The following is a 15,187-nucleotide window of genomic DNA, read 5'->3' as shown; positions in this document are numbered from 1 at the left end:
AGATTCACATAATAAGCATGTTAGGTATTCAATTGTCTAGCTGTTAGTGCTCTCCATGGTTCTCTCTGAAGTGTCCATGCTCCTTGTATTCACCCCTTGAATTCGAGGCGAAATGCGTTGACAAGGTCCTCTTTGGCAGTGCTTGGAGTTTGGCATGCTGCGGTCCTTCCTAGATTAATTTCGGTGGTGCATACAAGAAGCATAGAGACTTCAGAAGGAACACTAAGTAAGAGTTTTTAACCTAAGCCTTATAAACAAATGATACAGTATCACACTATTTAGCCTTTTATGTTTTTTGTTTTTTTTAAAGATATCTGGAAATATCTGGACATTGGATACATTTATGCAATATTGGACATTTGAGAGCATCTTTTAAACTACACCACTCTCTACTGCATTTATGAATTTATATGAGACTAGATAGTGTAACGTTTTAGGTTGAACTCTAATAGTTTGGCTAATTCAGTAGCTTTTTGTGGTGCCAATGTAATGTTACACAGTTGGGGGAATATCCACCTAGTACTTACATAATTGATTTTTTTTATATTTGGAAAACCTTGTGGGAGTTTTTTGTTGCGTATAGGTCCTGAGGAACTTATTGAATTGTGATAATTCGTAACTTTTTTTAATAATATCAATTAATATCATATTTGTATTATTAAACATGATTACAAACCTATGGTTGTTTTCATTCACATACAGTTTCTGACATTCAGACCATACTATGTGTTTGTCTTCAACATCACAGATCACAATTAAAGTCAGAAGCTTAGAGTTATTTACTAAAATGTGAATTCAAAGTTAATTTCAAAGTTAAGGAAAAAATAGGTGAACTGAAAAAAATTATCTAAGTCAACTATGCTTTCAATAACCCTGTATGTCAACTTAAAATGGACCTAACTTTAGTGTTCATGTTATTCACAACAATTCGCGATCCATACGTCAACTTCATGAGATTAATGATGAGGATTTTGCTTTTTTTGCAATAAGATCACAGGTTAATGGTTATCAACAGCCAAACTTGGCATCAAGCTGCTTCATCAAGTCTCTTTGGCGGCTGAATTCAAAACGGAGGAAATTAGCCCTTCAGTAATTGTTTAAGCTTGGTCGCTTCAAGGAGTTGTCTAAGCACCAGGGCATTGTAGTCTTAAGGTGTAAGTAGGCTGTGGCCACCAAGCCTGATTCTCCGTCAAACTACTGTCAACTATTTATTATTAATTTATTTAATTTATATAAGTCAAAAACTTTATTTTACTACTTATATGTTGACATGCCTCCGTATGTAGTAGGACGTTCTTACTTGAATTAAAATGTCTGTCAGGCATGGCTCCCCAAACCTGGAAAGAGCTTCTACTTAGGACTTCTGTCTAATATATATAATTTACGTTATCCCGTTTCAATAATATATTAACCAATTACAGCTACAGACTAGCATAGTAACAAAGTTGCTCATAAATGTAAGGGTAGTTGGAAAATAAAAAAATACCATTTTGAAATTGACCTGGTATTGTAATATGATACCGTATACCAGGGATAGGCAACCTCCAGCACTCCAGATGTTGTGGACTACATCCCCCATAATGTTCTTACAAACATAATGCTGGTAAAGCATCATGGGAGGTGTAGTCCAAAACATCTGGAGTGCCGGAGGTTGCCTATGCCTGCCACAATGCATCTCTCTGTACCAGGCCCAAGACCATGAAGGAACATCAATAGAGATCTTAGATGTACATCATCTATCTAATCACCAGTAGGGAATAGGGCCCCAATCTAAACTGTATGTGACTGGGAGAGGCAAGGATGTTAGACCTGAAGTAAATATTAAGAGTGGCCTTAGAATTTGGCACACCACTGGTCACAGGCCCCTGTGTCTTATTGGTAGACCAAAAGCAAATATAGAAATATATTTAAACAGATAATTGAAAGTTACATCATGTCAACAAAACAGAAATTAATAAATAAAATCTTTTTTTTTCTTTTTTAAAAGGAGAAATTTAATTTTCCAGGATTTTTAATATTATGTTTACTTATCCTTATACTTAATAAATATGTAATTTTAAGGTGTGTAGAAGAAAATTAAAGATACAAATTTGCCCCTATTTATGCCGAAAATCGATAAAAAACAAAGAAAATGCAGCATCTCATAAAAAATATATTAACACAAGTTATAAGTGATTTTCAAAGTTTTATTCAATGGCATAAATTCCATAAAAGTCATAGTTGCCATTTAAACTATATTGTCATGTCCTTTTGTCAGGAGAAGGGTCTTTAAATGAGAGAAGTCCTGCTGTATATACATATTAAGTGTGGCTTAGAGGAAGTAGAGGCCAAATACATTTTAAGACATTCTAAAAGACATTCTTCCATCTTTTATTTTATTTTTAGATTCCTTGTGGTTATTGGTGCAGCCAGAGTAATCTGGCCTCATTTTCTAGTTGGGATGTTTTGAGAACCATGACCACTTAGTAAATTTAAAATTACCCCTTTAAATTAGGCACACATATAATCACAACAGTGTATTATATTGTGTGCAAGCCTGGAGGACACAGAACACACAAGTCTGTTAATTTGTAGCGCTCATGAATTCCGCTCCGCTCATGAATGAGGCAGGATGCCACATGCTCAGGGGCACAAGTCCCGTGCATGCGGAGCAGAGAAAAGATGCTTGTGTTATATAAAGTCACTTTCTTGTGACATATTCTATACACTGTGTCATCTAATGTCCTACACAGTCTCTTTTGAATGGCTCTTGTCTAAAGGCATGCCAACTTGCATGGCACAAGACCCTTTTATCTCAACAAAGACCATCCAATCAGATATGTTAACCTTTTGACAATCACAGAGTAGAGTATTGTTTCACTAACCAAGGAAGGAAACAGAACCTTTAATATTAAAATGTTTTTAAGCATAACATAATATTATATAATATAAAATGGTATTTAAATAACATTTTAATGATAGAAAATATAGGATTAATTCATAGGGTAGTAGTATGGCACCATGATGTTTCCTTGATGGTAAATAGATCCGTGCACCTGTGACGCCTTGCACCATTTATAGTTGCCTACAGTGATTTGCAAAATAGGAATTCATGTTTAGACCTGGTCCACCAAAAGCTGGGGATACAGGTACTCAACCCCAAGCATTTCTATACAGAAAAATAGTGATCTAACGTGGGCCAGTGAAGTTGAGATGTCTCCCTGTGTATGGATGGCATTAAATTAGGGCTACGGATAGCTGCCAAAAACACATGTTCGTGCCCACCAACACTTTATTGTACCCCAGTCTATAGCGCAGTCATTGGTCTAGCCACACTCAAAGACGGTACACAAACTTGTCATAAACCTATCTACATGTCTAACCAATTTCTTCAATTTAATGAGCTCTGTAGTACAGAAGTTAGCCCAGCAAAAGTGAAAGGTATTTATATAGAGCTCTGTTTTGAACCAATTCCCATACCTGCTTCTTTTCATTCCCAATCCCATGGTATCTATATTATTTTTACTTCCTAATAAAAATTTTTAGGAATCTGAATTCCCATAAATACCTTCTAGTTCCTTGCAAATATTCATAAGCATGGTAATTTACTTTTTTTTTTTTTTTTGATTAAGGGGTATTTTTTATTGTGTTTGTTTTTGAGGTTTCTAAAAGTAACATATATCACAGTGGTACGATATACACCGTACAGTGCGGTCTGCAGGAGTAAAAGTGGCCTGCAAGGTCTACTTGTATGGTTAAGATTAAATTCTTGTAGAAAGTATTTATCAATTTGTTGATTCTTATGTGTATTGTATGTGAGGATAGTCTCTAAAAATGTTATCTCTTCAATGTTGCAGTAAACAGTGAATGGACAAAATGGAATAAAATGGAATATATTTCTACAACATAATTATACATACATTGTAGTGTAATTGAAAATCATCATTAATGAAATAAAAACCCTTAAAGAAAATATAATCCTAAAACTATTTTTTTTTCGAGATTATAAGGTTATTGTCAAGTGACATTTGCTTTCCCCCCTTTTCCTTACAAATGTAATCATAATATTCTTTACTTACCTTGTTTCCAGCTCTGAGACACCGTTGCAGTAGTCTAATCCGCCTATTTTCTCATCGTAAAGCATGATGACTTCTTCCTGACTTTTCGTCCAAATAAATGCTTCTCATAGAGAAGTGTTGTGCACAAAAGAATCATGCGCAGCAAGTGACGCGCTCAGCCAATCAAATGTTTCTCAAGGAGAAGCATTGAGTCCAATGAGGCACATCAGAGGACGTTGGACATCCTCATGCAGTGTGTGAGGACATCGAATGCCAACAACTATCCGACTCAGTTGTGTCTGCAGAAGCACCATCTAGTGGTTGTAAGTGTTTAATCATGTAACCTCTAGAGGTGTGTTTAAACATGCAAAATATTACTGTATCTCCAAAGCGGTAGGAGAAAAAGGGCAGAGAAAAAAAAAAGCAGGAGAAAAACGGCAGAGCCACTGCACACAGACTTCACTGAGATGAATTGGTCTGGGTGAATATAGTGGTCCGTTACACAAACCTGTTAGTTCAAACAAGTGGAAAAATAAAAAAAGGGGATAAATGGCACCTAAATTGCTGTCAAATAGGACCTTACTCAATTATCATACGTGATTAGAATTCTTCTTCTGCATCGTGTTGGAGAGACAGCAATCAGGAGATACAAAACCCCTTCGTGATTGATATTAGATTTCATGTTGTCTACAGGATAACCCAGGTCATTTTGCCAATAGGAATCTGAGCCCTCAAATTCAGCTACATATGGAACTGTATAAATACATAAAGCAGAATTCTGTGGCAAAACTTCCTACAGAACAATTAAACATTGCAATCAATGTTCTGGAAGGAATGTAGCCTCAGTTGGCAAACACAGGACTGGATACTGATACTAACTGTGAAATCTTCATACGTTATTTCCACCTTAATTATACCACCATCCTGTGTCTAAAGAGCCAGACTCCATAACACACAAATTATTCCTTCTTTGACCATAAAGTTTTCTGTGCAAAAAAGTCCCCATGTAAAGGGTGAAATGAATAGGCAACTGAGGAGCCACAGCCTGTGCCAATCATTGCCTACAATGTATTCACAGATAATGAAAAAAGCTAAATTATTTTGTCTTTTGGAGGTAGTAGCATAGGGGCTGGCTTTTGAGTGGCAGAGACTATATGCAATGTTACAGAGAGTGATAGTGTTGGACTGACATGGGGAGTGAGTGGGCAGTGAGTACTAATAGTGGCAGATCCATTATGTCTGTGTTAGTCTCAGCGACAGAAAGATGTAGAGTAGAATGAAGAGAGTAAAAAAAGACGAATATGAAACACAAAGAACTGTGTGAATACAGTCCGAGAGACAAGAGCAGCAACGTTTCGACCTGCTAAGAGGGTCTTGCTGCTATGTGTGTCTAACGTTGCTGCTCTTGTCTGTTCTATTAAAACTGCCTGCGGCTTAAACATCCTGAGTACCTGGAGAATCTTTTTGTTTGCCTTATTGTTGTGGGATTGCTTGTCCTACTCCGGAGCACCGGGTGGCTGCTGGGATTGAGTGCGGCTCCTATCTTTATTATTGCAGTACAGTCCGACTCTGGACCAATAAGCCTGGAAGAAAAGAGACACAATTAATTTGAAGAAAACTAAGAGATATTGGAGGCACTCTAAGAAAGAGGAAATGTTTGTTACTTTGCAATGTATGTTTGCAGGCGAATGCAATGTATGATCATATAATGTAACTAAATCCCCGTTATTTTTTAACAAAATCTGTCAGCACCGAAGTTGCTGTTTAGTGGATAAGGGAGTTCGCTGGATCTTCTTTTGCGTTGTATATATTGGCTCCCAGCAGCACCCTATTTATGCATGTTTAGGTGACGGCAGCCAGCCTCCTGGTTTCTCATATATATAGTTATTTTGCTATTGTCACCAGCTGAAAGAAAACATCTAAATTACATATAAACTTACAACTGTCCAATGATTTGACTCTAGTGTCTTGGGTGCATTCATTTTATTAATAATGAAATTATTCTATCAGGAAGGATAACTTGATTTTTTCTCTAATATTCAACACTCTGGAATTAACAATTACTATCCAACATAATGATGCTTAATTTATTGCCTTTTATTAGGTTGACCCTACCAGACATAGAACCTACTACAATGAGGTTTGGATTGTTATGTCAGTCCTTGCATTAATCAACCTAGGTACGTCATATGTTACATATTGTTTGTTTCTGTGCATTGGACAACTTTGGCAACAGAACCTGTTTTCTCATAATGCAATGTAGGTGTGTGTATAAGAGTTATGAAGTGCCAAGATAACTGAATCCACATGTCTTGTTTTGTTATTTATGTTTTTTAAGGTCTAGCAGATCAGTCTGGTCCTCTAAAGTGATGCTTTTCATAAAACCAAATTGACAATACGTGGTGACTTCACTTTTATTGCCATCTTACATTATTACATTAAAAGTTCTGTGAATCAGGGGTGCATCCAGGCACATTATTATAATATTTTAAGTCTGACCCTGCCAATGAAATGATCTTGGACTGATTTGAATTGATCCATGGAAACAGGACCATAAGGTCAGGAGAGAAGCTTGTAGAGCAACATTCATATACATCTTGAGATATTATTCACAGATGTTTTAAAAACTGTTCCAAATAACATAGTTCATTCATAAAAAATATAAGGTTTATGGTCAACTTTCTACGTTAATATCTTGATAGTGGTCTTTCTTAAAAGAACACTCCAAAACGTGTGCCCTCTGTTTTTCTTTTTCAATAGAAACTGACACTTTTATAAATTAACTTTATTACAACCTCTGACTATTAATCAGATAACCTGTCCTGTTACTTTCTAGTCATTTAGCTAGGCAGAGCTAATCCCAAGAGGCAGCAACTGCCCAGAGCACCTGCCTTGCAAAGACTTCTAATTGGGCTGCATTGGGAAGTGTGTGATTGGACAGCCACAGAAAGTCTGGGCGGAGCTAGAAGGGGAGGGCTTGCAAAGGCTGCAGACAAGAGGTCTACAGCTTTTGCAGCTATTGTTAGATGTACTCCAATGAAAAAATGTATAATTAAATGCAGACATGTTTTAATTGGGGGGTAAGTCTACTAAATAGTGATTATTTATGTATTTAGAATTCGGGCAGTGTAGTGCCCCTTTAAACTGATTCTTACAATTGCCCTTCTACTTGAACTTTGATCTTCAGAATAAAGACTGAGGTAAAAATAAGAGAACTCATGAAAAATTTGTAAATACATGTACAGTAATTACAGTTACAACAAGGTATAAGGGTGGCGGTCAAGAATATACATTTAATTAAAGTTCCATATTTCTATTGATGTTTCTCAAAAAAAATAAATCAAAATGGGTGGGGTTTACAAAGTGTGACTAAAGAGCTAAGTTTTAATAGTGGAGCGATTACTGCAAAAACAGGTGGAATGTTCCTACTGACTCCATTGGTTTCAATAGTTATTGCCTCGTTTTAGAACTTTCTATTACAATTGCACTACTTTTACTAACATATCATCTGTCCCAACAAGGTTCTAAAAGTAAAACAATCAACAAACAGTGGTTCTATGGTGATTTCTTCACTTTGTGTAATTTGCCCCAAAATTCAAATATCGAAATAACAAATAGAGTAGTACCTCAGTTTACAAACGCCTCGGTTAAAGGGACACTCTAGGCACCCAGACCACTTCTGCTCATTGGAGTGGTCTGGGTGCCAACTCCCACTACTCTTAACCCTGCAAGTGTAATTATTGCAGTTTTTTATAAACTGCAATAATTACATTGCAGGGTTAACTCCACCTCTAGTGGCTGTCTATTAGACAGCCACTAGAGGTCACTTCCTGGGTTCTAGCACAGGAAACCTGTGCTAGAGCGTCGCTGGACGTCCTCACGCTGTGTGAGGACCTCCAGCGTCGCTCAAAACTACATAGGAAAGCATTGAAATTCGTTTTCAATGCTTTCCTATGGGGAGACGTAATGCGCATGCGCGGCATTGCCGCGCATGCGCATTAGTTCCCCTCGGCCGGTGGGCGAGATCAGTCTCGCCCACCGGCCGACGCAATGAAGAGGAGGAGTGTCGCGGAGGCAGAGACAGCGACGAGGGACATCGCCGCTGCCTCAGGTTAGTCACTAAAGGGGTTTTCACCCCTTCAGTAACCGGGGATTGGGTGGTGGGAGGGAGAGGGACCCTCCAGTGCCAGGAAAACAGATCGTTTTCCTGGCACTGGAGTTTCCCTTTAACATAATTTTCGGTTTACAAATGAAAATCCATTGAAAATAATGCCTCAGTTTATGAATTTTCACAGGATGCATTGTACCTGGGAGGTTTATAGCGCCTCCCCCCTGCATGCTGGAGTCTGTGGGTAGCACGTGGCGTCGAGTGTGGAGGTGTTGGAGCAGTTTTTGCATCGAGATAATGTAGTAAGACGTACATTTTAAAAGTACATGATCCCTTTTAACCAAAGTGACATGTATCAGAACTTCAAAGCACTCGTTTAAACAAATAGTAAATGTTTTAAAAAAAGACTTGACAATACTCACCTTGAAACTTCTTACATTCATATACATTCTTTTGGTCTGTGTTTCAAACACTGCAATTACATTTACAAGGTTAATCGGGATGTAAAAAATACACAAGTCAATCAAGTCTTTTCAGATTACTTGTATAACCTAATGAAAGCATAAACCCCACTCAAAACATTGACACAATCCTCACTAAACATGTGTGACCTCACCCATTCCTCCATCCCATGGGGTGGAGGGTATTATGTAATAGTAAGCTATGGGAACCCCACATCAGTAAGTTGGCGTGACCTCATTAACGGTTTGCTTTACTCAGGATTCCCAAAACCCTTAGCTACCTAACTCAAACATAACCCCCCCTTCTTTTGTTTGATGAGCCCTATCTGACTTTTAATAATAGACTTAACTCTGCCCTGGGAAATGTAAGATTATATCAAAATTAATATTCAATATTTTTGTTTGGCTATCTCCATATCTTTATTGTAAAATGTTCCTCGGTTTCCATTTTGTTTGTTTGATTGATTGTGCTCTGCAACAGTCTGGGAACTCAAAGAAACATTTCTATTTTGACTTCAGCTGTTTGGTTTCATTTAACTTATTATTTGAATCTTGTAGGTTATTGGTTTAACCAGTCCTTCTGTGGAGGTATCTGTTTAAATACTTGCTATACAAGCTCGTCTTATTTTTGAATACCTATTCGAGGAACCATATTTTTAATCCTTTTTTTTTTTAAACTTTTTTCAATTTTATATCCAGTACCAAAGGTGGAAGGGCAAGAGAAGGGTGCAGTGATACAGCATGCCAGTCACATCCTGTGTATGGTACATCTGCAATTTACAGAAATAGGCACTGGGGCATTCCACTGTTTCTATGGTGACTGGGACTCTGCTTTTCAATGTCACATTAATAATTAGCTGACTAATATGCAACCTGCTCAGGTCACAGCTTGGAGCATTCATCCTACCCCAGCTGGAATGACTCATGTTGGCTATATCTGGTTTGTTACCGTGCGGTATTTAATTACTATAACTTGCTAAGGTGACTGACTATATCATATGGAAGATCTCCAACAATTTTCTTTCTTTTTGCTGCAGTTTTTTTTTTTTGCACCTCAACCTCTCAAAAGGAATTATCATTGTTGTGTTTGTACAAGTCCTTGATGGCAGTCGGAGGGGCTGAATTCATTAGCTTGCGGCCTATAAAACACAGAGCCGTATAAGGAGCACATGTGGAGGGAGATCCTGCTGACAGCTATGACACAGTCACAAGACGGGTCGAGGGGATTGGGATAGAGTGATAGAATGAAGCACAGGTTGGGATATTACTTTCTATCCGGCTACTGGAGTTAGGAACAGCTGCATGCTTACTGCATCAGGCACTGGAATTTTGCACGTGATGGTTTTTTATTTTGTGTGTGGCACTCGTGGTCTGTGGGTAACAAGGCCACAAGGTTTTCCTGGCACAAACAGAGTCTTTCAAATGTAGTTTGTATTTTTTATATATAAATATTTTATTTATTTTTTAAACCCATCTGCACATCGATGGCTTTTATGAAAACGTAAATTATTATTGTCGACTAATAAAAATGCACAGGCATTATTAATATTGTTATTTAGCCAGTTTTAATACATAAATATATTTTCACATTTTGCGATTTTATAGATATTTATTTATCTTGCTAAGTATATCTAACCAAAACAGAATAAAAATGACATGGCATCCGGACTAGCATCTTTTGCTTTTATCAGCAGTGGGTGATGGTATATTAGTTACATAGTTGCCTAGGATGAAAAAAAACTAAAGTCTATTAAGCTGAACCCGGAAGCCCATTCTTTTATGCTGTTGATCCAAAAGAAGACCAAAAAAATGTCCAATTATGCCACAAAAATGGAAACAAAAATCCTTGTTGATGCCATAATTGCAATCAGATTTCTCCTTGGATCAACAACCTGTTGACATACATAACAATATATATCCTTGAATATTCTGTTTATACATAAAAGCATCCAAGCCTATTTTTCAAATTATCTATAGAATTTGATAACACAACAGAATTCCACATCATTATTGTTCTCATTGTAAACAAACCTTTCCTCTGCTGTGAGTGAAAACTCCTTTCTTCCAGTCTCAATGGCTGACCTCTTGTCTGTTGTATATCATTTGCTAACGGACAGGTTAGCACATAGCGCTTTGTACTGACCCTGTATATATTTGTATAGTGCTATCATATCCCCTCTGAGATGTATTTTTTCTAAAGAAAACAAATTCCGTTTTTCTAGCCTTTCCTCATAACTAATGTTTTCCATCCCCCTTACTAGTTTTATAGCTCGCCTCTGCACTTTTTCTAGCTCTGCAATATCCTTATTTAAAACTGGTGCCAAAAATTGTGCCGCATATTCAAGGTGGGGTCTTACCATTGATCTGTAAAGAGGTAAAATTATATTTTGATCCCGTGAATCAAACCTAATGTCCCCTCCAGGTCCCCACCCTTGAGCAGTGGGTGGGGACCCTAATTAAATAAATAATGGGGGGACCTACTGTCCCCCCATGTCCCCACCCATAAGCTGTACTTTTAAATGTGTTTAGGCGACATGCCCCTACTCGCGGCATGCGGGAGGATTTAACCTCCCTTTTATCAATATGAGGGTCATAGTGACCCCCATAGATTTTAATGGGGGAGAGGGAAGTAATTAATATTATTACAAGGAGCGCTGCCGGCTCCCCCTTACTTTTTTTTTCTGCGCATGCCCAGTGTTTTTTTCTGTGCTGTGGGGGTTACTTCCCCTGCAGCACGGAGTCTATTAAACAAACTAAACAAAATGAAAAGGTAATGCATTCGGCATTTGCCATTTCGTTTGTAGGGCTTTCGTTTACGTTTTAGTAAACTAATACAAAAAAAATGAATTCACGGACGAAATCGTATTCGGCCGAAAACGAATGCACATGTCTAGTTAACAGGCAACTATACCTCCTGATATGGTAATGCAGCTTGAAGTTCACCAACTTTCTTTATCAAATTGACTAAGGTGAGAATTCACCGTAAATTAAAAAAAAAAATTCCTTTGAATACACATTGGATTCAAACTAAATTCACAGGGTTACTTACTTAAAAGTATATTTCAAATTTAAGGCCAAAACAGGAGAACTGAAAATATAGCTGTTTTTTTCTAGAACCAGTTCACAAAATTTAGGCCAAATGAGCAAAACAGGAAAAAAAAAAGTTTGGAAAAGTTTAGAATTTTTATTTAAACTTTTAAAGTTGGTGGCCAACTATTTTGTCAATCTAAATGTCACTTAAACCCTTGGTTTCAATCTTCTTTTTTAAAAACAAATGTTTTGGGGGGAAAAAATACCAAAAAGATCCAAAAGAAGAGTATGAATAAAAAATGGCACAATGTCCAAAGCTCACCCATCCGAATGTTATTCTCATGTAGTCAGTTCCAGTGCTCAAGGGATGCAGTCATGATTAGACGGGCCCCATCCTCTCGGAGACTGCTGTGAGGGTCCCTGTGCTAATGAACAGCCCTGTCTCAGAATCTGATCTTTCACAGATGGCGGGACGTAGGAAGTGCAATTATGCGAAAATTGCAGAGAGGCAAATGAGATGTTGCCAAGTGCTGCCAATGGCCATTACATACCTGGGCTCTGTGATTGTTCTAGACATCAGCCGCATCTGTATATGCTTTATAGGAAAGAAATTCAAGGGGTTACATTTTGAGTGGGGGGGGGGGGGGAGCGAACATTCTAACTGTACAAATGGAAAAGAGAGAGAGAAAAGGCATAGCACAAAGGAGGTGAGGGGAGAAGCGAGAAAAATAAAGAAGATATAAATCTGACGGACAGTGACGGGTCAATGGAAAGAGTGCGAGAAAGAAATAAAAAATGGTGAAGTGTATAAAACCAAACAATTTACTGTTTCAACATTCTATCAAATGGGAAAGATAGGGCTGTCTGTATAACAGGGCAACTTATTTCACCCCCCCCCCCCCCCCCAATTTCTCCTCTGTGCATAGAGATGTCTTGATTAATGTTCCCTATAAGCAATATTTGGCTTATTTTGGTTTGACACGATTATTTTGGTCTCATCTGAAACAAAACTAAAGGAAGTAATCTTTAATCCATTCTTGATTTAAAGCACATCCTGCAGTTTGCACAGCAACTGTTCGAATACGGCTTAACCCCTTGAGGACACATGACATGTGTGACATGTCATGATTCCCTTTTATTCCAGAAGTTTGGTCCTTAAGGGGTTAAAGTAAGCATTGCTCTAGTTCTGCTTAAAATTGCAAGAGCTAGAGGGAAGACTTTAGAAGTAAGTACGGTAGTTACAGTAGTTTTCCCTGAAGAGCTTGCAATCTATTTGACAATTTTTTTTTTTTTTTATCAAGTTGTGTTCATTAATGTATTCTAACCTATAGACAGCTTTGTGTGTTACTCTCATCACTAACGCTAGACAAATCTTTAGGAAACAGTGTCATAAGAAATACAGTTTTTTTGCATTAAGTTCTGGAATGCAAAATAAAACTATCAAATTAAATGCTGCACATTAGGAGGATTGGTACGTGATGGGAGAGGAGAATAAGATGAAAGAAGAAAGTCAATTTCAGAATCCGTGGACTTGGAGAATTCACACAGCGCTCAGGAACCATGCCAAATATGAATGATTTGTTAGAAATAATACAATAAATGTTTTGGTAATAGAGCTGTTTAACTGACTAACCTAATATATTCTGATTGCTTCAATGCACTGAGCCCAAATCTGTCTACACAATGCATGCGCACACCAGAAAGAGATATAAACAGGCCTATTCACTAAGGTACAGAAGGTGCTTTGGGTCCTGCTAAAACAAGCTTACATTCTAAGGGGAGATGGGGGAAAGTGCCACAAGAGGTAAGGACAGGGCTGTCATTATGAAGGTACAGCCTCTACAGCTGTGTGAGGCCCAGGCAGCCAGTGACACTGTGTATATGCAGCTCTGGGCCCCTGCTGGCTTGAACAATAAAGAGATGGCCCAGGAGTCTCATTTTCCACCTCCAGCACACAGGCAGGAGGTTCTCTCCTTCACAAGCTGCAAGAACATTGCCGCAGGATGCCATGGCATGGCTCTGTGCCGCACGCAATGCATGCTGGGGTGTTGCCATGGCAACCTGCGGAAACGCTCTTGTGGCTTGCTAGAGAAATAAGGGGAAAATAAGACTCCTACATCAACTATACTCACTGCACACAATACACACATTGCATCCACTACACAAACACAGACACTGCATCCACCACACACACACTGCATCCACCACACACACACTGCATCCACTACACACATTCTGCATCCACTACGCACATACACACCCACCTTGCATCCACTATATACACAGACTGCATCTACTATATACACACACTGCATCCACTATAAACACAAACTGCATCGACTTTACTGATCTTTGTGGGCGGACTCGGGGGCAAGCCTCAGGGTCACAGTCCTTGAGCTGAGTAAAGGGGCACAAAATTTCCGATGGCAGCCCTGGAGAAGAGGCAGGGTGGTGTTGGAGAATCTATGGTAGCATAAGGCCTTCAAACAAATCCTAAGCCAAAACCTGTCTGGCCACAAACTGATTTCTCATATTAAATAATTTCCTATTTATTGTCTATAGCAGTGGTACTCAACAATCCAGGATAACATGGCCCACCAACAATCCAGGATAACATGGCCCACCAACAATCCAGGATAACATGGCCCACCAACAATCCAGGATAACATGGCCCACCACCAATCCAGGATAACATGGCCCACCACAAATCCAGGATAACATGGCCCACCAACAATACAGGATAACATGGCCCACCAACAATCCAGGATAACATGGCCCACCACCAATCCAGGATAACATGGCCCACCACCTATCCAGGATAACATGGCCCACCACCAATCCAGGATAACATGGCCCACCAACAATCCAGGATAACATGGCCCACCACCAATCCAGGATAACATGGCCCACCACCAATCCAGGATAACATGGCCCACCAACAATCCAGGATAACATGGCCCACCAACAATCCAGGATAACATGGCCTATCAACAATCCAGGATAACATGGCCCACCACCAATCCAGGATAACATGGCCCACCAACAATCCAGGATAACATGGCCCACCACCAATCCAGGATAACATGGCCCACCAACAATCCAGGATAACATGGCCACCCACCAATCCAGGATAACATGGCCTACCACCAATCCAGGATAACATGGCCCACCAACAATCCAGGATAACATAGCCCACCAACAATCCAGGATAACATGGCCCATCAACAATCCAGGATAACATGGCCCACCAACAATCCAGGATAACATGGCCCACCACCAATCCAGGATAACATGGCCCACCAACAATCCAGGATAACATGGCCCACCACCAATACAGGATAACATGGCCCACCACCAATCCAGGATAACATGGCCCACCAACAATCCAGGATAACATGGCCCACCACCAATCCAGGATAACATGGCCCACCACCAATCCAGGATAACATGGCCCACCACCAATTCAGGATTTATGTATTTCCCTGTTTTATACCAATGGAAATACTGTTAAAACCTGGACTGATGGTGGGTATGGACGACTGGTTTGGGAA

Source organism: Pelobates fuscus, chromosome 12, assembly GCF_036172605.1.
Source record: "Pelobates fuscus isolate aPelFus1 chromosome 12, aPelFus1.pri, whole genome shotgun sequence".
Classification (NCBI taxonomy): Eukaryota; Metazoa; Chordata; class Amphibia; order Anura; family Pelobatidae; genus Pelobates; species Pelobates fuscus.
This window is presented reverse-complemented; position numbering follows the sequence as displayed.